The following is a 22189-nucleotide window of genomic DNA, read 5'->3' on the forward strand; positions in this document are numbered from 1 at the left end:
GCCCGCCCCTTCCTGCCCGCCGCCGCCGCCGCCGCGGGGCTCAGACGGCCGGGCAGGGCGGGGGCCGCCTGAGCCCCGTGGCTGCGGGCAGGGAAACCTGCCCCCACGTCTGCCTCCTTACCTGTTCGTCTGTCCGCCCATCTTCCTACTCGGTCTGTCTGCCCTTCTACATTGACCTGTCTACCTAGCTACCCACCTACTTACATGTCTGTCCATCTACCTATTTACTTGTCTATTTATCTGCCTATCTTCCTACTCCGTCTGGCTATCTGCCTGCCTACTTCTGTGTTTAGCTGTCTGTCTGCTTACTTATCTACTTACCTATCTGTCTACCTACCTGGCTACCTGTGTACCTAACTACCTACTTCTCTGTCTGTAAACCTGTCTACCTTTCTGTGTACCTACCTGTCTGCCTACCTAGTTGTCTGTCTGCTTCGTAGACTGTAAGGGGCTGGAAAGGACCGTGCAAGATCGTCGGGTCCAGCCCCCTAAACTAGGCAGGAAGACAGCTGGGGGCTGGTGACCCCAGCGAGGTGCCGGTCCAGTCTCCTCTTGAAGATTCCCAGGGTAGGTGACTGCACCACCTCTGAAGGGAGCTTATTCCATAGTCTGGACACCCTAGCTGGTGAAGAAGTTTTTTCCTAGAGTTGAGCCTGAAGTGATCCCAAGAGTTTGTGGCCATTACTCCTGGTTTCCCAGGGGCGCCCTGGTGAACTGTTGCTCACTGAGCCCTTGATGTACTCCCCTGTTGTAGCAGTAGAGTGCTACCAAGCCCCCTCTCAACCTTCTCTTTTCTAGGCTGAAGAGGCCCAAGTCCCTCAGCCTATCCTCGTATGGCTTGCTTCCAAGTCTCAGATCATACAGGTGGCTCTTCTCTGGACTCTCAAGGTTTTCCAAGTCCTTGTTGAAGTGCAGCGCCCAGAGCTGGATGCCGTACTCCAGCTGCGGTCTCACCAGTGCTGAGTACAGCAGAAGAATCACTTCCTTGGTTTTACATGAGATGTGTCGGTTGTGCATGCCAGCGTGTTGTTTGTCCTGCTAGCTACAGTATCGCACTAACGGCTCATGTTCATGCGATGGTCAGTTATTACCCCCTAGCTTCCCTTTGCTCGTGGTGCTAGCCAAATTGGCACCATCTAGCCTGTAGATATGTTTATGCATTGCTTGCTTGCTTGCATGCTTCCTTCCTTCCTTCTTACCTATCTACTCACCTATCTAAAGATTTTTAGCTTCAATTTTACCCTTTTTTGGAATATTTTGGCTTTGTAATGTTCTAAAAATAATGTATATCAGTAACACATTCAACAAAAACAATGTAGCTTTCCTCTAAATGTCAGTTTAAGGATAAATAACACAGAGATGTCTGTAACACATTCAACAAAAACAATGTAGCTTTCCTCTAACACATGCATGTCTTTCCTGACACATTTTTCTTTCAAGAGGATTTGAGCAGGAAAATCGACCTGTGTTGGCAAAGTGGTCTTGAGGTCACAAAGGGGTTTTTTTGTGCATGTCCCTAAAATGCTGCCCACGTTTGGCCTCATTATATGTCTTTGAAAATTGCTCTTTGCATGCACTCGAAGTTTCTTAGATACTTATTGCTAAAGTCTCTGTACAATCTGTCCACAGCAAGCATGTTCCTAATGGATATCAGCCACATGCTAAGCTAGGAAGTATAGCTCTGAGCTTCTTCCCTGACCCCATGTAATTTGAGTTGTAGGTTAGAAATGGCATCAGCAAGTGCCCTTTATCTTTAGGCAGTGTCTCCCAAAATCTTGAAAGCTGAGCCCCCATCCATTCGCTAAAATTAAGCCACCTGAACTTCCCTTTCAGCCTAGTCATGTGTTGTTTAAAACTCTACCACATTAATTTATACATTTTCAGGCCTCTGTTTTTGGTGGGGATGGCTTCACACTTCAAGCACTGGTTTACAACAAAGTCCAGTGGGGGAAGCCAGAAAGAGACTATGACTTCTAAAGTAATTCTTTTTCTAACATTAACCATTTTAGGTATGTCTACATGGCACAACAAAGTGCTGTGCAGAGGCCCAAGTTATCTTGAATAGTGGAAGCATCACAATTACATCAAGGCCATGTTTCATCCAGGCTGATAGACCTTCTCAACAGGCCTGTTTAGCCCAGGTGAAGTGCTATGCTAATGCTAGCTCTCAGCTAGCTCATAGGCCTCTGGACAACTCTGTATTGTGCCATGTAGACAGACCCTCTGCATACTTTGCAGCACTTAGCAATAAGGCCTCAGACCTTAGAATACAAGACTCCTTACTTTACCCATGTGGGAATGGTTCAACTTCTTCAGTACTGAGAGAGAACCCTGTCTTTAATCCATCAAGCCAAAGTCTCATCTACTTAGCCACACAGCTTTTTAAAATGAATTAAGAAAGACTGTGTGCTTACACTCCTTCTCAGTCAGGAAGATGACTCAGGAATCCTAATTCCCACAGTTCTATCTTCTGTGAAACTGATATAAATGCAGAGTTGAAAGGCTCTCTAGCAGTTCGTCATTCTCTAAGTAAAACTCCTATCACTGTATTGCTATTGGGTGCCCTTTAGTTCACATAGCATGCATTTCTGCTCTTGATAAAAAGGTACTGTGTTTAGATCTGCTTTATGTAACAGGAGTGTGTCTACATGTGCATTTGATCTGGAAGTAGTTTACTCACAAGTAAACTCTCAGGCAGGCATTTACACACTCAGGGAAGCAGGAGCAGATTTGCAAACTGCTTCTGCTTCCTGGGGCTCTCTAATGGGCCCCTGCCACCACCAGGAGAACCTGGAGGCTTCAGCCACAACTGCCTATGGCTGGAGGCCATCTTTAAAAGTCAGCCCTGCTCCTTGGTCAGCCCCTATGCTTGCCAGGAGCAGTGTGCATAGCATGCAGTCAGCATGCACTGTAGCCTCTGCCTCCCTGCACCATGGCTGCTTCTGCCCTTGCCTCTGGCAGCAACGTCCAGTGCCCTAGGCTCCTGCTGGCCACTGCACTGGCCCTGCTAGCATGCTGGAGAAACTGCCATGTGGCCACAGCCATCTGGGCCCTGCCAGCTCTCCCACACACAGCAAGTGCCTGGCTGGTCTCACCATATTGTCCCAGGGCCCCGGCTGCAGTGAAGCTGCTGCCTGGACCCCATCCTGCTGGCTGGACCCCCTGTGAAGGATCCTGGGGCAGGGAGCTCAGGGAGATGATGCTGCTGATGGCCCAAAGGTCACTGCCCCAGTGACACTTCAGTGTGAGTGCCAGGTCGTAGTAGGGGCTTGGGCAGGCTTCCCATCCTGCATTACACAGTATGGCTGCAGCCTGGGTTCCAGGGTATGAGGATGGCATCCAGTTGCCACATAAAGGGCATGGATTGTGGGCGCTTCTTAACCAACAGTTATTGTTGGTGATGGTGACCCACTGTGCTTGCAAGGCTTTGACGTTTGTGTGGCACTGCCACGCTGACCAGTCATGACTGTGTTCCCACGTCCAGCCTGACAGCCCCTCATAAACATGCACATCAGAGTGCCTACCCCTTGTGCACCTCTGTCGTGACCCACAGCACCATGAGTTTGCCAGTCTTCTCCATTGACCAGTTGGGGCTCTGGGAGGCAGTGTATGTTTTCAATGACAGTGCCATTATGGCTCCCATGCCAGCTCTCTGGGCATCTGCACAGCTGTCCCAGTGCTGACCACAGAGACACCATGTGGGACTAGTAACTACACAGCAAGGTGATGCCCCACAGCACCTGCAGGGTCCAGACAGGCTGTTCAGGGTTGCCTACAGCCAGCTGGAGCTGGTCCTGGTGACTAGGAGGTGGACACAGCTTGGCTTAGGTGCTGGCAGGGCTGGCAAGAGCCAGCCTCCTGGATGAGCTGCCTGGGCTCTGAGCATCCCACCACCCAGCCTCAGGGCCCCATTCACCCTAGCCCCTGCCCCTGCCCCTGCCTGTGCCCCACTCTCTCCTTCACTTCAGGGGCCTTGACTGGTCCCCCTCCCCATCCCCTTCACAGAATTGATTGGTACTTGCCTTCCATGCTGGGCAGCCAGTGATTCACATGCTGGACTGCAATCTTGGCTGTGTGCATGCCCCTGCTGCAGCTGCCCAGAGCCTGTGGCTAGGCTGTCTTGTGGCTCTGCCCACTGCCCCATATGGGGGGTGGGGGTTAGCCCATTAGCCCTGGCCTTCTGCCACTTATGGCAGACTGCCTGCAGGCTTTTAAGGCCCTGGGGCTGGGGCTACCATGGAGCTGCTCCCCTTCCTCTCCCCCTCCCTGGGGCCGGAAAAGCTCCCAGCCTCAGAGACCTGGGGCTGAACTCTTGCTGGTCCCTAGTGGCAGGGCTGACCAGGAGCAAATTTGCATCTCCCAGTTTGCATCTACACATGCACTACTGCACAGTAACTACTCATGAGTAAATTTGCTACTTGCATTTGTAGGTATTTGCACAGTTTACAGTGCAGTAAGCATGTACACATATAGACTCATATGCTTACTGCACAGTAAACTGCTTTACTGAGCAGTAAAACATCTCATGTAGACACACACAGGAGTTTCTTATCCCTGTTACTCAGATAAGGAGAGTGATGCAGAGCACACTGTACAGAAAGGTAGGTTGCAGAGCAGTAAGTTCACTAAAGACTTATGAAGAGCTCCTGTGTCTTATAATAGAAGGGAGACTGGTGACTAGAGCCTAAAGCTATATAAGCTTGGCTTCTGGATGGAAGACTCAGTCTGGTCTTCCAGGATATAGTAAGGAAAGGAGCTGTATGCAGAGTGTGTTAAGCTTGGCCTAGACAGCCTGAAGGAAAGGAATTAGTGAGAGTAAAGTAGTCTGAGGGCTGCCTCCCAAATTTATATTAACTTACCATCAAGATATGGCATGGTGAGGATAGGGCAGTTCACCAGTTAGCTGGAGTGAAAAAAATGGGTTTTGTGTGGCTGCCAGGAGGCATTACAGTTACTTTAGAAGGCAGGGTCCTGTTACACTAATGATATTTGGAAGGGTTGTTGTCATCATTAGGGCTAAGTACAGACAGTCAAAAAGTGTAAGCCTAAATCTATTCAATTTTTGCAGGCTAGTCTAAGCTGCATAGATTGAACTGATAAGCAAGTGAACAGACATTCACTTTTGACTGTGGAAATGCAGCCACACGCCTGCAGCGGCCCAGGCCAGAAGCCAGGGGATGCTAAAGCATGCCTCCCTGCACAACTGAAGCAGACAGCTTGAGCCAGTGCTACCCAGCCCACACTGCAAGGAGAGGTTTGTGGGAGAAGTGCAAAGCTTTCTTGGATGCTGGAGGACTGTTAATTAACTTGAATCTGGAAGGGATCTGGGACAGAAGTTCAATAAACTGATATAACCTAAATCAGTTAAGTCTGATACTACATCCATCCAGGTTTGTCTTAAACCTGTTTTGGCCATTTTGAAAGCGGTTTATGTGCACTGAATTTCTGTTGTGTTACAGATTTGAGCCAGTTTCTGATCACTTATACCAGTTTGTGTAATTTCTGTCCCTAGCCATAATGAACATTTTTCCATTTTTTTTCCTTTTCAAAAAAATGTTAAGCTTGAAACACAGCATTCAAAGTAAGGAAATGCCAGATAATGGTTGTTTTAAAAACTTAGTTCTGCCCTCTTACACTATAATATTGAACTAAAATAGCCACAACTAGTTGTCCAACAGGACCCCAGCCTTACTTAGAGCACAAGATGAACATTGGATAAGATTAACAGTTGTGAAAGAAAAAGCTTTATGTATAACATAACACATACTCTGTAAGAGCAAATCTGTAATGTTGTGCCAGTCTGTTTCTTAATATGTTCCTATGGTTGGAAGGGAGCAAATTAAGACTATATGAACATTAATTACCTCATTTTCTAGCTTCTGACCTTGACCTTTTTAAATATAGAAGTTGTATGTAGCTACACAGGAAAGGGGCAGGAAACTCTGCACCATTCTTTTGCTTAAAATAGCTTAACATCTTCTACACCAGTTTCATAATTCAGCAGTTCTGTTATCAGTAATCTCGAAAAATAAATTATGCCGCAACATGTTTGTGTGTGTCCAGGGGTATAAACACGGGGGCCACTCAACCCCAAAGGAGAAGCCCCGAAACCAAAGAATACTCATCCACTCTGGGAGTCCGGAGTCCAGACAAACACCGCCAACAGAAGAAAGCCATGAGGTTTGCCAGCTGTTCCTATATACAGCTGAAGCTGGTGGGTGACATCACTAACGATCACCGGCCAGCAAAGATAAAAGCCAGTAACAGCTGGGGGCCAGAAAGACCAGGAGAGGCAGTGGAGGCTGCAGAGGCTCTCCATGTCAGCAGCAGACAGTGCTGGCAAGAAAGGGGAAGTCCCGAGTGGACAAGGACACCCCAGACAGCGGCAGCTGCAACAAGCCTCCATGCCAGTCATGGGCAGTACTACTGTGTGGGAGGAAACCCCACACAGGAAAAAGCAGGGAGAAGCCCAGGAATGGAAGAGACTCCTAGCAATGGGCACTGAGAGGCTGGGTCAGGGGAGAAGAGCTGACCCAGAGAAAAGTGGAGGAAGGGGACAGCAGGGACAGTGTCGGGGGATGCTGCCAAGCACAGGCTTCAGTGTAGGCAATATAGCAAGGCAATCCAGCCTGATCTTTGTTTTTTTCTTTACCAGCCTTTATGTTCCTTTTTCGTGTCCATCTGTTTGTTGCCATCTGGCCTGTGCATATTCTTTTGTCATTTTCCTTGTCTGTTGGTTTATTTTTTATTCTTTCATATCTCTGCACTGAGGGGTCTGTACAACAACTGAATCTTAAGAGCCGCTAACAAGAGCTGACAAGCAGCCATCACTGGACAAGAGAGACCCATAGGAGAGAGGAACACCCAACGGGCCTGTAGTCCACCAAGGTAGCTGATGAGGACCTGAGACTTGAAGGTGAGCAAAGAGTAAGGACCATCATGACTGATGGGCTAGTCACATCAAGATCAGGTGGCCCATTGGAGGCTGGCACATGGCTGGGGTATAGGGGAGGTGCAGCCCCATGAATATCCACCAGGAGGAACAACCAATCTTGAGGGACTGCCAATAGGAGACCCCACCACTGGAGAAACATTCAAAGTTGTGGCAGGAGAGTTCTGGGGCTCTCCCCGGGGTGACTGGTGTCTCTGTCCGAGGTTGCACGAAGCCTCCCTGTGCCTGTCATTAGGCGCATGCACCAAGGCAATGCATGAACGAATTTTTGAAGTGAGACAGGCACAGTGTGAAACAGGTAAATTTATTTTTAAAATGAGCAATGATTTTCACATTAAGATGACAGGTATGTTTGTAATCTGGCTCTTTAATTGTTAGGTGGTGTAATTAACAGCTGTGCAGAATGATACTGTCACTAACTGTTTTTCTCTGTTCACTGAATAGGAGGCTTAAGTCATTAGTGGGACTCCCATGAGAGGTAATGGAAGCTGCTGCTGTTTTGACATAATATTTTTAATGGTCTGTTACTTAATGAAACAAAAATAAAAGGCTGCTAATTTTTAACCCATTAGAGTTCCTGAAACTTTCGAAAAAACCAGTGCTGGAGATTTTTTTCTTCTTAATGAAACATTTTATGCTGGCTACACAAGGACAATAAACTGACTTCAGAATGAACTGTATATATTACTGAATACAAACACATCTACCTTTGGAGGAGGGGAGGGAGAGCAGAGGACTGTGGGATGCTGGGGGTCTGAGGGGCCCCCCTGAAGTGCTAAACAGATGTTACATGTGGCATTACAAGCTGCCCTACTAGTACAGAAAAGTTCCTCTGTGAAAGAGGAATATGTTTGTGGTAGATCCATCGTTTTTTGTAACACGGCAGACACTTTACATATATGTATGATGGCATTACAACATTATAAGTGTGTTTGTAGTGACATGAATGTAATAATATTGCTACATGGCCAGTGTTACAGACCCACAGAAACCTACCAGCTAGGGGTGAACCCCGGGGTTACAGGTGGCATGGACATCCCTCCCCCCTCTTCAGTTGATGACACTGAAGGAGCAGCAGCTGGGATCTATGACAGACAGGAAGCAACATGATCCAATAGTCTGTTTTCCCCTTAAGTTCTTTGAATCTATTAATTACAGCTCTTTGCAGACAGTGTAAGATGTCACTAAATCACAGTAGCATTTGTGTGAAATTAGTATGTATGTTGAATGCCAAATTTACATCACTTTGCAGAGGAATAAATAACCCCATTTCACATACTCAGGAAAGAAAAAGTCTCTGGGGGGGATTTCAGCTTTTTTTCAAATGTTTTCTGATGCACCCCCCCCCCACTCAAAACAAAATTAAACAAATCAGCAGGTTCCCTGATTACATCCACTGCAGGCATCTGAGTTTCGTTCTTGTTCTGGGAGGTTTTGCTTGTTTTTATAATTCGGGTGTACAGCTGTTTGTATAGCCCAAATTTGTATTGTAGCTTCAAAAAAGCAAACCCTCTGTGCCAGCCTAGAAAAGAATCTTGAGTTTGAACCTAGCTGATTACCTCAGCTGCAAATAGGAAATCAAGGGCAACCTCCTGTTACTCATTGCAGGAAAGCAGTATAAAAAACTAGTCCAGAGCCACTGGATCCCACTATCAAATGTAACATTCAGAATTTAGGGTTTAGCTGTCAAAGGTCTGCACTGGTGAAGGGTGCATTTAGGCCAAATAGATATGGGCACAAAGGTAGCAGCATAATTGGGGAAGGGGAGGGGGAGGTGAATGGGGTAGCAGCCCTGAGTGCCACCTGGTTGGAGGACAGAAAAGCTGTCATTGCCACAACAGCAGCTGATTGGTCTGCCACAACCAGCACGGTAGAAGTTGGCACTGCCCTGGCACTATGCAGCTACCCAAGGCACAGAGCTGTGCTTCTATCCCTCTGCACAAACTACCCCTCCTTAACTCCTGGAAGAAGCACTCCATCTTCAACCCCCTCTCTCATCCCTTCCATGGGATTGTTGCAGTCCTGTGAGAGAAAAAAAGATCACAACTCATGGAATGGGAATTTGGCAACTGAAAAGGGGGAAGGACCAAGATTTCAAGAACAACTCCCTTTCCTCCCTCTTTTAAGAAGCTCTGCCATTCCTGCTTGGAAAGAGATCCTTTGAATTCTCTTCTCTTAGATGTTAATTTTCTTTCCTTTTATGCTTGGGTAAACACCACTGACTTCAGTGTTGAAGCTACTTCTGGTACACATTTGCATAAGATGAGAACAGCCCTTTATTTTTATTGCTAATTGTATGTTAAAAAACAACTCAGGAGGCCTCATTTTTACCATATTTTCCTTGCATGTTGAGAAATTGAGAAGTTTTATGCTACTTGAGACATACTCTATGCCACAAATTTCAGCAGTTAGTGAAATGTAAATCTCCACTGACTGTTCAGATTCTTGAACACACTATAAAGTATGAGCTTTAATAGGAAGTTTTTTAGAGAACCCAAATGTTACTGATAATTATTTAATTCTACTAACCTCCAGTATTGTACATCACCCAATCTGTGATATTATAAATCTGTCTTTTAGTATCAGCTTAATGTTCAATATTCTCTACAAACATGTTCTCTACAGTATCCTTGTTTAAAAATAAAGTATTTTAATAGTATTTTTATGTTCAATAATGATTAGAAGTAAGAAGCAAACTGCCCAGACTATAAACATCATTTAGGCTTTTCATCATTTATTAAACAATTGGCAATTCAGAACTTCATTTGCACATGAAATTTAATGATAGTGCATGAAAATGCAGCTGCAGATAACATAGGCCTGCATTTATTGATTTTTCAAAATGGCTTTTAATGCTGAAGAGTGTTCCTTACTGAGCAATAAACTTTATGGTTTGGGCTTTAATGAGGAAGTGATTAAGTACCAGAATGTTTGCATTAACCAGCACAAAAAAAAAAAAAAATCACTTGGCTTGGCTTCCTTGCTAAAAACTTAGCCTTGAAGTTTTGGGTGGGATTTTCAACATTGCCTAAGGGAACTGGGTGCCCAGCTCCAATTGAGATGCAATGGGAGTTGGCTCCTGTCTTTATTCCTGTCCTGATAGCTTTGTTCCATGTAACTGAGCACAACAGCTGCTATATTGAAGATGTAGAATCTGGATGGGGAGATTGGGAAGAGAATTGCATGTGACAGGCTCTGTTTCTTAAAAAGTGATAAACCATAACAAAGGTTTAAGAACTAGTTAATTATTTGATTTCCACAACCCATTCTTAAGTTCTGCAGCATATTAATGATCTTTCTGAGATTATTTTTTGTGATGATGTTTCTCCAGATAAGTTTGATAACCATCAGAAGCAAATTATGTTTTTATTACTTACCCATAAAGAATACCAGTTTAAACATAAGTACTGTACTAAATAGGTCCAATGGAACTTTATGCACATACAATGGTTGGCATAAATACGTTCACATTTTCCATTAGACAGTTATAAGTTTTGCTACTATACGAGTCTATTCCAAATGTGGACAATGCGCTCTGTCTTCTGTATCTCAGTTCTATGAAGTGTAGGGGAAGTGAATGAGCCATCAGGGAAACAGGACTCTCTTTTGTACTGTCCTAGCCTTATTAGCAGTTAGAGTAGCATAGCTGCTGTTGCAGAAGCCTTGTAGAACTCACGTTGAGACATGGTGTCCAAAAGCTTATTCTTGGCATGTTTGTGGGAAGGATGTTATGGTAGCATGGGAGTTCTTGGAAAGATGTGATATGTAGATTCAAGTATTTGCAATTCCCACAGTGGGGTTGAGAGGTAACACTTTCTTTGTAGGAGGTGTCATTTGTGGGGGCAAAGAAGATCGACCCTCGGCTGCTATTGAAAAGGACCTGTCCTTGAGGCTGCAATGATTGATACAATAGGATCGCATTTGGCCCTCCCTTTGTCAAAGCTGGGTGTGAGTTTGTGGGTCTACCCCAGGAATAGTTTGAGTACTGCCTGGGTCTTGAAGAGTTTTCAAGTTGCGAGGGAGAGAACACAGAATAATTGAAACCTCCTGTAGTAAATTTTGGGGGTTGGATCGAAAAGGTAATATTACATTGCCGGGGCCTTATGCTGCCGAGGTAAACAGAACCTTGATGACTGGTATAATTGCTCTGCAGGCAAATTGGGTATAAATTCTCACCATGATTAGTAATATATCTGAATATGGACCCGGATGCTGGGCTTTTTGCTGTAAAGGGCTGATCTCTGAATTTCCATGCCGACTTAAGCACTTGTTCCCCTCCCCTCAGAGACTGACCCCTGGCTGATTTAGGGTGCGTTCTCATCCATTGAGAATTATTAGCCTGTAGAGAACCCCACAGGGATGGTGGGGCTGGGATAGCGGTTCCCCAGCTTCACTGGGATACACAAAGCCAACAGGCAGAAAGGTTTAGACTATGAGCCGTGCGGTTAGCGAGCTGGTAGGAGGAGGTTAAACACTCCTTCAGGAAAGGGGAATGGGGTAGTTGGGAGGAATGAGAGAAAAAGCAAGCAAAGCAACTGTTTTGCCATACTACTAGGTCTTAGACGATCGCTTAAGTCAGAGCGTGAGGTCCCTTGCTTGCTCACTGGTCCAGGTGTTGGCTTCTTGTTCCGAGGGTGGCCCGGCTTCCGGTGCGGGCTCACCCAGAGAGCTGCTGTCCATCTCCTTATCCAAATATTGCTTAATTCTTGTATGGTGAATCCACCGGTCATGACCCTCAATCTTTACCGCAGAATGGGTGGTTAACAACACCTGGTATGGGCCTTCCCACATTTCCGAGAGTGGCTCGCACCTCCACTGCTGCACCAATACCCGGTCTCCTGGTTGGAAGTTATGGACTGGCATGTCTAGGGGAAGTCGCTAGAAGGAGGTGGTGTACCTGTGGAGAGAGGTTAAGACAGACTGCAAGGCAATAACATACGCTCTAAGTTCAGTAATACCCAATTTGAAGGTGACTGCTTCTCAGGCTCCTGGTGGCAAGACTCGGGGCAGCATTCCAAACGTTATCTCATAGGGGGACAATTTAATACCTCTTCGTGGTGTATTATGGATGAGTTAAGGCCAGTGGGAGCGCCTGGGGCCATTTTAAGCGTGTTTCTATACAAATTTTTGTTAACATTGCTTTTAGGGTCCTGTTCATGCGCTCCACCTGGCCTGAACTCTGAGGTCTCCATGGAGTGTGGAGTTTCCATCGAATCCCTAGGGCTTTAGCTACCTCCTGTGTTACCTTCCCAATAAAGTGTCCCCCTTGGTCGGACTCTATGGATTCCAGAAGGGAGTAACGGGGCACAATTTCATTCAACAGGGTGCGGGCCACCACTGATGCCGTTGCTGTCCGAGTTGGGAAGGCTTCTATCCATCCCGTCAACTGGTCCACCATTACTAGAAGATATCGATGCCGAACTTAGGGAGTTCAGCAAAATCAATCTGCCAAGCTTGTCCCGGATAGTGAGCCCATTGTTTTCCTCCCATCGGTGTGGGAAGTTTTGCTGGTTTGGGGTTTACCTTTTGACAAGTCAGGCATCGGGAGGCCACTCGTTGTGATTCTAGATAGATAGTGTCTCCTGGACTCTGTCGTACTAGTAAATCACCCATAGCCAGACCCCCCATGCGAGTCATGGAGTGCAGTTGCGTAAGAATTTCCCGAAGTAGGGGCCAAGGTACGATGACCTTTTCTCCCAGCACAATCCACCATCCCTCCGGGTTTCTAGTTGCTAATCTGTCCTTAGCCATCTTTTTCTCTTCTGCAGAGTAGTGCGGTGTCCGGTTTTCAAGCAGAGGTGAGGTGGGGTGAGATAGGGCTTGGGTTTGTGCTTCTCCGCCCATTAGGGCTGCTTCCTTGGCAGCAACATCAGCCTTTGCATTTCCTTGCCTCTGCCATTCATTGGAAGCCTTACCATGGGCTCTTACATGGACTACCGCTACCTCTTTAGGCAGCTTGAGAGCCTCGAGTAATTGGGTGATATGTGTTCCATTGGCAATCTTTTGACTGGAGGCGGTAACAAATCCCCGTTCTTTCCACAAAAGCCCGTGAGCGTGTACTGTGGCGAACGCATATCAAGAGTCTGTATATATATTTACCCGCTTCCCTTCCCCCAACTCCAAAGCCTGCGTGAGGGCTACTAATTCAGCTGCTTGTGTGGACCAGTGGGAGGGGAGGGTCTCCTTCCAGACGACCTCTCCCAAGGTGACCACTGCACATCCGGTGCGCCTCTTACCATCTATCATGCTGCTAGACCCGTCCACGAAGAATTCCTCGTCCGGGTTTTCCATTGGGTCGTCCGTCAAATCAGGTCGAATGAGGATGGCTTGTGTTAATACTTCTAAGCAGTTATGATTAGGTCGACCAAGCTCAGGTAACAGGGTGGCCGGGTTTAATGCAGTTGTATGTTTAAAAGGTGAGCCCCAGGTTAGACAACAAGAAAATTTCATAAATCGAGATTGCCAAGAGGGATTAAGAAATTTCCCACCTTCTCCTCCTAGGACCTGCGGGACCCCGTGCAGGGTATGTACCTCCATATATCAGCTCCCATGACAATCTTTTGAGCCTCCTCTACTATGGTGGCTGTAGCAGCTACTGCTCGCAGACATGTGGGCCATCCTTGGGCTATGGGGACCAATACCTTTGAGTAATAACCTACTGGCTTCCAGGTGGGTCCTACCAGCTGAGTCAGGACCCCCAATGCCCCTCCCTTATTCTCACGTACATAAAGTCTATAAGGCTTTCAGTTATCTGGAATCATTAAGGCCGGGGGTTTCACTAATGCGGCTTTTAATAAATTCAAAGGAGTGCTGTTTCTCCCTCATCCATTTCCAATTTTCTAGGCCCTCCTTGGTTAAGGAGTTGTATAGGGCTTTAGCTTTTCCCCCGTAATCAGGTATCCATAAATCGGCAGAACCTGGTGAGCCCCAGGAAGGCTTGAAGTTCTTTAGGAGATACGGGGGCTGGCATGTTTTGGATAGCCAAGATCTGGTCCTGGCTGAGTGCTCGGGTTCCCTTTGATATCTCATAACCCAGAAAAGTTACTCTAGATTGGCATATCTGGGCCTTCTCTCAAGACACCTTGTATCACCTCTTTCCCAGTGTTCAATAATGACTTAATTGCTTCCCTTCCCGGGGTTAGGTTAGGACTGGCTATCAACAAGTTGTCAACATATTGAATTAAGGTAACATCCGAGTGTAGTTGCTTCCACTCCTCTAAGTCCTTTTGGAGAGAGATGCCAAAGATGTGTGGGGCAGATATAAATCCTTGAGGCAAAACAGTCCACATAAGTTGAGACTTATGGTGAGTGTCCGGATCTTCCCATTCAAAAGCAAAGAGCCTTTGGCTATCCTCGTGGAGAGGAATGGAAAAGAAGGCATCTTTCAAATCAAGGACTGAGAAGATCTTTGCATCTGGCGGGATTTGGGTTAAGATGGTGTGAGGATTTGGGACTACTGGGTGATCTGCTAGGACCTTTGGTTTACAGCTCGTAGATCTTGTACCAGCTGATGAGGTCCCATCAGCTTTGGGTACCCCGAGTATGGGGGTATTATATGGAGACGAACCCTCCACCAGCCAGCTATATCCTTTAAATTTCTCTATCGAGGGCTTCAGTCCCATCCTAGTCTGTCTATTGAGGGCATATTGTTTTACGCGAATGGGCCCCTCCCCTTCTTTGAGGCGCACTCTTACCAGCATCACGAACTTGGCCCTTGTGGGGGTTCCGTCAGCCCATACCTGTGGAGGTACGTTTTCTAAACTTTCAGTTCCCACTGCCAAGCTTTTGCTCCCCAGGAGTGCCATCTGGTAGTTGGATCCTTGTTTCACCGGCAGCTGGACCACCATCTGGTCTCCTTGGTGGGGGGGGGGGGGGGGGAAATATCTTGGCTTGGAGTTTGGTAAGGAGATCTCATCCCAGCAGGGCAACCAGGCAGGCGGGAGAATAAACAAAGGCATGCTCAAGCAAATTGTCACCAATTTTGGTGAGGAGGGGTCCGCACATGGGTAGCTTACTCTGCTTACCCTCAATTCCTTCTATGGTTACATAATTTCCACTTTCCCCTCCAAGCGGGGGTTTTTCGGGGAGTATTGAAAATGTGGCCCCAGTATCTACTAATGCTTCATAGTTTTCGCCACCAACCCTTATTTTTACCATGGGATCCTTGCGGGACTCTGCCCGCAGAGTGGTGGCCTTGGATCCCGGTCCCCATCAATTGGATTCCTCTCCGGAGAGTTCAGCTCTCATTTGGTGGGACTTAGAGTGTTTCCTCCTCTTCTCCCTCAGCCGGGGGCACTCTCGCTTCCAATATCCCTTTTCTTTACAATAGGCACATGTATCCGCCTCGACACGTCCCGCTTCCTTCCTTCTTTCTTCTCTCACCTCACGTTTCCCCGCAATTGCTGCCGCTAACATTGCCATCTCTCTCCTCTGCCATGTGCTCCCTGTTCCCATATACCTTATACGCAATCTCAGTGAGCTCAGAGATGGGCTTATCGGGTCCCCCTTCGGTTTTCTGTAACTTCTTTCGAATATTAGGAGCAGCCTGCCCAATGAACATGAGATTTACCATTCGCTGGTTCTCAGGATCAAGGTCAGAAAACTTGCGGAAGGCCTCATAGTTGCCCGAGGAAGGTGGAGGGATCCTTCTCTTTTCCTTGTCTCACTTCATATAAACTTAGAGAGGTTAGTAACCTGGGGAACCGCCTTTCCCAATGCTTCAACAATAATCCCCAAATATTGGGCATTTCTCTCCCTTCCTGCAGCAGTGCGACTATTCCACCCTGGTTCTTCAACTGGACATATTTCTCGGAGGGTCCGATCCCCTGCCAATCGATCGGCTGTGCCGAGTACTAATCGCCTTTCCTCGGGAGTCAGTAACATCTGAAGCATCATTTGGACATCTGCCCAGGTGGGTCTATGGGTTTGCCCCACTGACCTGAAAAGGTCCCTCATTTTCTCAGGATCCTCCCGAAAGGATGGGTTCTGATTTTTCCAATTGAACAAATCTGAAGTACTAAAGGGAACATACACAAAGGTGGTATCACCTCCTTCCCCGATTACCTCTCTCATGGGGCAATTCAGATGAGATTTCTGCTTGGGCGGGTCTCGAAGATTATATCGGCTTCCCGCTGATTCGGGGGGGCGGGGGGGCCATGGGATTTTCCTGACCATTCTCTGTGGACTTTGGCTGATATGGTGGCAGACGATCATGCTCTGGAGAGGAGGCATTAGCCTCGTCAGAATCTGTTGTCTCTTCCTGGTCCGTATTGCTAACAGGACTGGGTGGCCTAACCCGTCTCCCTCCAGAACCTGCCAAATCTAACACCTGGGGACTCTTTTGACACCCCCCCCCCCCCCCCGAGCCTTATCTCTTGCCACCATAACCCTACGTACTGTTGCACATTTCCTGATCCAAGATGGTTGGTCCTGGGCTATGCCCAACCAACAGTCAATGTAAGGGAACTGGTCCCAATGTCCGTCATGAACTACTATATCATATACCCTTGTGACCCGGTCAACATCAAAAAGATCCCATTCCTGGCCAGTCTACTCCAAAGATCAGCCACTCTAATTGGCTGAACTTCGTGAGCTCATCCTTGGTCATTTTTATTCCATAATATCCATATTTGACGAATTTATCGAAATTTCTTAGTATGCAATCCAATGGGTTGGAGGAGTTTTCTACCCGGGAGCGACCCGTACCCATAACATCTCTTTCCGATTCCTGGGAAAAGGTATTCCCAGACCAATGTCCTGACAGACCAACAAATAACGATACTAACAAAATGAGACAGGGAATTAGTATACTCACTCCAAACATGCCCAGGTACCTCGTCCTCGGAGTCTGCGGCTGCGGTGACTCAAATGGAAATGGAGTGCCTTTAACTTCCCGGGTGCCCCGACTCACGCTTTTGGCCTCATGGCAAGCCCAAATTATGGCTTGGTGTGCATTCCAAGAGCACGTATGGCGGTCTTGTCGTCTGGTCCCGGGGTGGTCGAAGAGTGCTCCTGGCTGGCTCGCCAGAATTGTTACACAAGGAGCCTCCAGGAGCTTGAACGGCCAAGTTCCAATTTGGTCCCCAGAAGTGAGTCACACCACAAGCCACAGAGACAAAGCCTTTATTGCTTGCAAGCAGGTCAGCTTGGAGTCATGAGACTCAGATCAAAGCCGACCCCGAGTGCCTATTCTCCATTGCTTATATACTCGATTACAAGGTATTGGAAAATTCCATTAGCGCAGGCGTACTTCGGGTTACATAGTTGCAAAATTGGTTGCAAAGTTTGGGACTTTCTAGCCGTTAGCTTGTGGTTTGCCTTCTCATGCAACGAAGCGGAAAAACAAAAGTTGCAGGTGCTTCTTTGGTACATTCTTGTGAAAGCATAAAGCATAAGAGTAAGCCGTTCTACCCCCAGCTTGTCCCACAGACATGGTCTTTCTATCATGTTCTGAGCATGTATTAGTTACTTTCCTGCCACTGCTATGGCAGAGCATGAGTGATCCATTGCATTTTTACTTACTGCTTTTTACTTGTGGTTCTTTTGTACCACTTCAGTTTTATTGCAAAACAAGGTGTAATACTGCAGTCATGCCAAGTACTTTTCAAAGAGCAATGCTAGGAAATACTCACTTTTCATATGTGAAAAGTTTGTAGTATTAGCCAGTCTTTTTGTCTTTAATAATATGTAAATAAAAGGCCTGGAGATTTTGTCATTGTAAAGAACTTAATTCACCTTGCTGTCTTGGCAGTTAGAAAAGGTAGAAACAAGGCATCCTGTACTGCTTTTGCTCTTTGTAAAACTGCATCTCCTGTATTTGCAGTGGGTACCTATTAGGACTATGTGGAGCTTCAGTCCCCGATTTGATTTGGCCTGATTCAGTGGCCGAATCTTTCAATCCAAATCAAAATCAGGAGACGCTTTAATCTTTCTGAACTGGAACCCTCTGAATCGATTCAAAGAGATTTGGCAATTCGAACATAGACACAGCTTTAAAAATTTTGTTTCTACATACCTCAAGGTACCAGGCAGCTCATGAATGCTGCAATGCTGGGACAGATGGAGCATCCCACAGGAGTGCGGGGAACTTCCCAGTGTGCTTGGCAGCAGACTCAGACGTGGACCAAAATCATTTCCAGTCCACTTCTGGGTGTGCCAGAGGGCCTCCCCCAACTTGGCGACTGGTGCCTCCTGGGTCTGGGAGGCACCCAGGGTCCCTCTACAGTGGATCGTGGAGCCATGGGGTGTGGGGGAGCCCTCCAGCATGCTCTCTGGTGGACCTGGAAGTCCAGGTCCGCCACCGAGCACATGGAGGGTCCCCCCGCACTCCTGTGGGATGCTCCATCCATGCCAGCATCACAGCATTCACAAACCATGACTGGTACCTCAAGGTATGTAGAAAAAAACATTTAAAGCTGTGTCTACAGCTGAATCACCGATTCTCCAAATTGGCATCGAATCTTCAGTTTTGGATTCGGCCTAATTGAATCGCTGACCCCGATTTGGGCCAAATCCAAATCAAATATGGCCTGTTTTGCAAACTTCTAGTGCCTATATAAGCTGGAACCATAAGCTGTAGAATGGCCTGTGGAAACTGGTCTGGGGGATGATCACAGACCTGCTTTTCCACAGAGCCAGTTGCCTGCGTATCCAGTGCAACTGGCCTGTACAATGAGCGATCCAGCTCCTATAGACTGGAAAAATTTCTTTTTGTCGTGTTTTTGGTCTGGGAATTTTACCTCACCTCTATGTTCCATCCACATGTGTAAATATTTCATAACTTTAGGTGGGTGGAGTGCAATTCTTTCACTACCTGGGTATTTTGGAAGGTTTATTTTGGCAGTTTTTGCTACCTTGTAGAGCTGTACATTTTCATAATGTCAGTTATCCTTTTGTCCCCAGAAATAGCAAGAAATGTCCACATTCAAGGTCAAACAATGTTGTTTGGTTTTCTTCCTCAGGATTTGAACATGTGTATAATATACCCATATTGCTATTCCTGCTCTTCCCTCAACCCCATTGATCTTGTAGGAATTGATAATGCTCAGCACCAGGTAGGTGCATGATTAAGGGACAAGTTCCAGTCAAGGGTTTTACTTTGTATCTGTCCTGTTTCTCTGTAAATTGCACAATACATACTCATTGTAAAAGAGTTTCAGACGTGTTCAAAAATGAAGACGCTAGATTAAAGGATCACCAGCCAATCATGTTTTAATTCTCTTGTTTAAAACGATGGTAATTAGCTGTATCAAATCTTTGACTTTACCTCTTCTGCCACATTTAAACCTGGCTTCTAATCCTTTAAAAATGATCAAGTCCTTTCTAATTTACCGTTTTAATTTATCTAGCTTATCTTGGTATAGTCATGATTAAAATGCATGATCCCCAAAAGTTATTTTTCCTGTCAAATATAAACCATCCTGAATTTAATTAGAATAATTAGGAGATTACAAGATTTAAAATGCACCCAAGGGATTGGGACACAACCAAAAAACAAATTTTTTAAAACTCTCAGCTGTAAGACCACATGGATGAAAAATATCAGTGGGAACAAGGAAAGAAATTAGATACAGAATATAATATGACATGCTTTACATACCAGCAGTTCAAGAATTTCAAGTGTTGCTTTATTTATGTTTTCCACTAATATGCAGTTATAAATCCGGAAACTTTTCCTTTAGGTGTGCTCAGATTATCTAGAAGACTTTTGCTGAAATGTTTAAAAGTAAAAACAACTACAGCTCTGTTGAAAACGTCAATTTTTTTCATTGCTTCCATTGTAGTTGAAACCAAAAGTTAAGAAGCAGACTCAGTCCTGAAGAGTGGGTGGAGCATTAGTGCCATTTCTAATCAATGTTAATGCTGTTCACCAATGTCAATCCTATTAAAAGATCTCTTTAGAAATTAAAATGTCTCTAACAGGAGAAGTGACAATTCTCTAAATCTTTTTGCACAAAGGTACTTTGGACTCGAAGACAATGAGACTCCTGACCACTTTTCTCTGTTTCTTAAAAGGGAGAAAGTCATAAGCAGTCTTTCAGGAACTCTCTTCTGTCAACATGAACTAAGAGGTGGAAGAAGGCATTGACTTTAAATACTTCATCACTGAAATCTCTGTTAGTAAGCTTAAGATAAATATCCTCTTGTATGTGGCTTGTTACATTGCAGGTCTGAGACTTAAGCTGGTTCATGGTCTATGAATCATCTTGAACATATCAAAGTCACTAGTAAAGAGTATTAACAGAAGGATCATATTTTGAAAATTTGCTCAAGAAATAATCTTACAAATTTATGGGCACACCCAGTTACTTAAGCAATAACATATTTGTATATTAAAAACATTTTTTACATTCAGAATAACTCACTAAGTGCATCAGAGTTTGTTCTCATAAATGCCTTGAGAAGTGTGCAAATGGGTCATCATGAAAATGTTGAATACATGCCTAAATATCCTTTGAAAAGTTGGGTCTAAAAGACTGCAATTTATTTAAATATTGCAATCCTGTATTACATCTGTCTACATGGATGGTTATATTAGTCATAAAAGGTCAAGCATTCTGGAGTAATAATAAGACTTTAAGCATAAGTCATTTTAGAAAAAATAAGAATATGACCTCATTTGGCACCTAATGCTTGGTGCTCACAGATCATTCTTTCTGTACATTGAAAGTAAATATGGAATAGCTACTCCATTATGGTATATAAAGTCACCTTTTCATTATAAAATGAATAAAGTAAATGTTTTAGATCAGTGGTGCTCAACCTTTTTGCCTGGTGGCCAGAATTGGCAGTGCCCAGTCTGTCCAGAGGCTAGATCAGGTGGGTGGTCCTGATCCAGCACCTGCAGCAGGCACTGCGGGTTCCCATACAGCCAAGCAGAAGGGAATGGGGGCCAAACCAGCCCCGGAGTTGGGGGGGGAGGAGGGGGCAGTCAAAAGCATATTGATGCATTCCCAATCTCACCCTGGGGAAGGGGGGGTTGGGGAATGGCCTGGCTCCAACCCAGCTGTGTGGGGAGAGAGAGGGGGCATAGTCCAGCCCCACAGGGAGTAGGGGGGCACTGCTTGGTCTCAACACAGCTCTGCAGGGAGGGGGGTGGAGAGGGGAGGGGGAAGATGGCTTGATACAGCCCCAACCCAGCTCCATGGGGAAGAGGAGGGGTGGCTCAGCCCCACAGGGAGGGGGCATGGTCCAGCCATGCATGGGGAAGGGAGTGTGGCCCAGCTCCAACCCAATACCAGCTTGGGGTTTAGGAATTTGGCAGTTGTATTAGCTGCCACTGCTCCCTCACCACCAAGTCTCCCAACCCATGGGGAGCCCTGACAGCCTGATGCCAAGGCTCTACAGGCTGCATTTGGCCCATGAGCCAGAAAGTTAAGCACCTCTGTTTTAGATTTATATTTTGATACCAGATAGCTATAAAGGAGATGGTTAAAGAAAAGTGACAGAGATAATGGATCTAGTTATGTTCTGCAGGAACAGTATGTTTTAGAAGAGAACAGGGAAATTCAGTGACCTACCCCTGTTACCTTTTCATGGCACTCTAATAAGAAAAGGCATATCTAACTAAACCATAGAGGTGGATGGCATAAAATGCAATCAGATTAATAGAGTAAAAGGATAGTAATTTTGTTCTGATGGATGATATAAAAGGATTACATAATTGTCACAGGGCGGAGCCTAGGGGCGGCCGTGATCCCCCTTGCGCCCCTTACCGTGTCACATGGGCGACCTAGCACCCTCTTGTCTCACCCACCATGTCTTTGCTGTTATGGTTCTACGGAGGCTGCCTACGATTCCCTTGTCCACAGTAATATGTTGGCACTATTCCCTGTCCCTTATAGGGTGACTCAGTGCACCCCAGCCTTAAGGGCTATGCGTGCCTCCAAACCTCCCCTTTAGCATGCCCCAAGCCTCGCAGCTGTTCCCGGACGTTAAGTCCTTGCCCTTCATCACCCCTTTCTGGCTGTCCTGGGTTTATTGCACACCTGGAGCCCCTTCACTGGTGCCCCTGGGCTGGTCGTGTAACCTGCGCCCCTCTACCGGCGCCTTTGGGCTTGTCCCGTAACCTACGCCCCTTTACCGGCACTCCTGGGGCTGTCACACTACCTGCGCCCCTTCTGACCCTCTGGGGTCCCTGCTCTCTCAGGGCCTATGTTGCGCTTCTCGGGCTCGTGCCGTGCCACTCACGCCCATACCGCGTTTCTTGCGCCACTCGCACTTTTTACATCCGTTGCC

At 46.3% G+C, this 22189-nt stretch overlaps 1 long non-coding RNA gene across 5 annotated transcripts; it reads left to right on the plus strand.

Moving 5' to 3' along the window:
* The first annotated feature begins 10 nt into the window (after positions 1 to 10).
* LOC149869268 (uncharacterized) lies at positions 11 to 20692 on the plus strand. Of its 5 annotated transcripts, none has more exons than XR_016441432.1 (6): positions 68 to 567; positions 799 to 6916; positions 7397 to 7430; positions 15718 to 15863; positions 18913 to 19005; positions 19910 to 20692. It is a non-coding gene; the product is annotated as an uncharacterized LOC149869268 (long non-coding RNA). The 5 variants fall into 5 exon arrangements; XR_016441434.1 differs by lacking the exon at positions 7397 to 7430 and having other exon boundaries at positions 799 to 963; positions 6772 to 6916; XR_016441431.1 differs by lacking the exon at positions 7397 to 7430 and having other exon boundaries at positions 11 to 567; positions 6772 to 6916.
* The last annotated feature ends 1497 nt before the right edge of the window (positions 20693 to 22189 follow it).

Source organism: Crocodylus siamensis, chromosome 3 (genome assembly GCF_052110815.1).
Source record: "Crocodylus siamensis isolate JL-2025a chromosome 3, ASM5211081v1, whole genome shotgun sequence".
Taxonomy (NCBI): domain Eukaryota; kingdom Metazoa; phylum Chordata; order Crocodylia; family Crocodylidae; genus Crocodylus; species Crocodylus siamensis.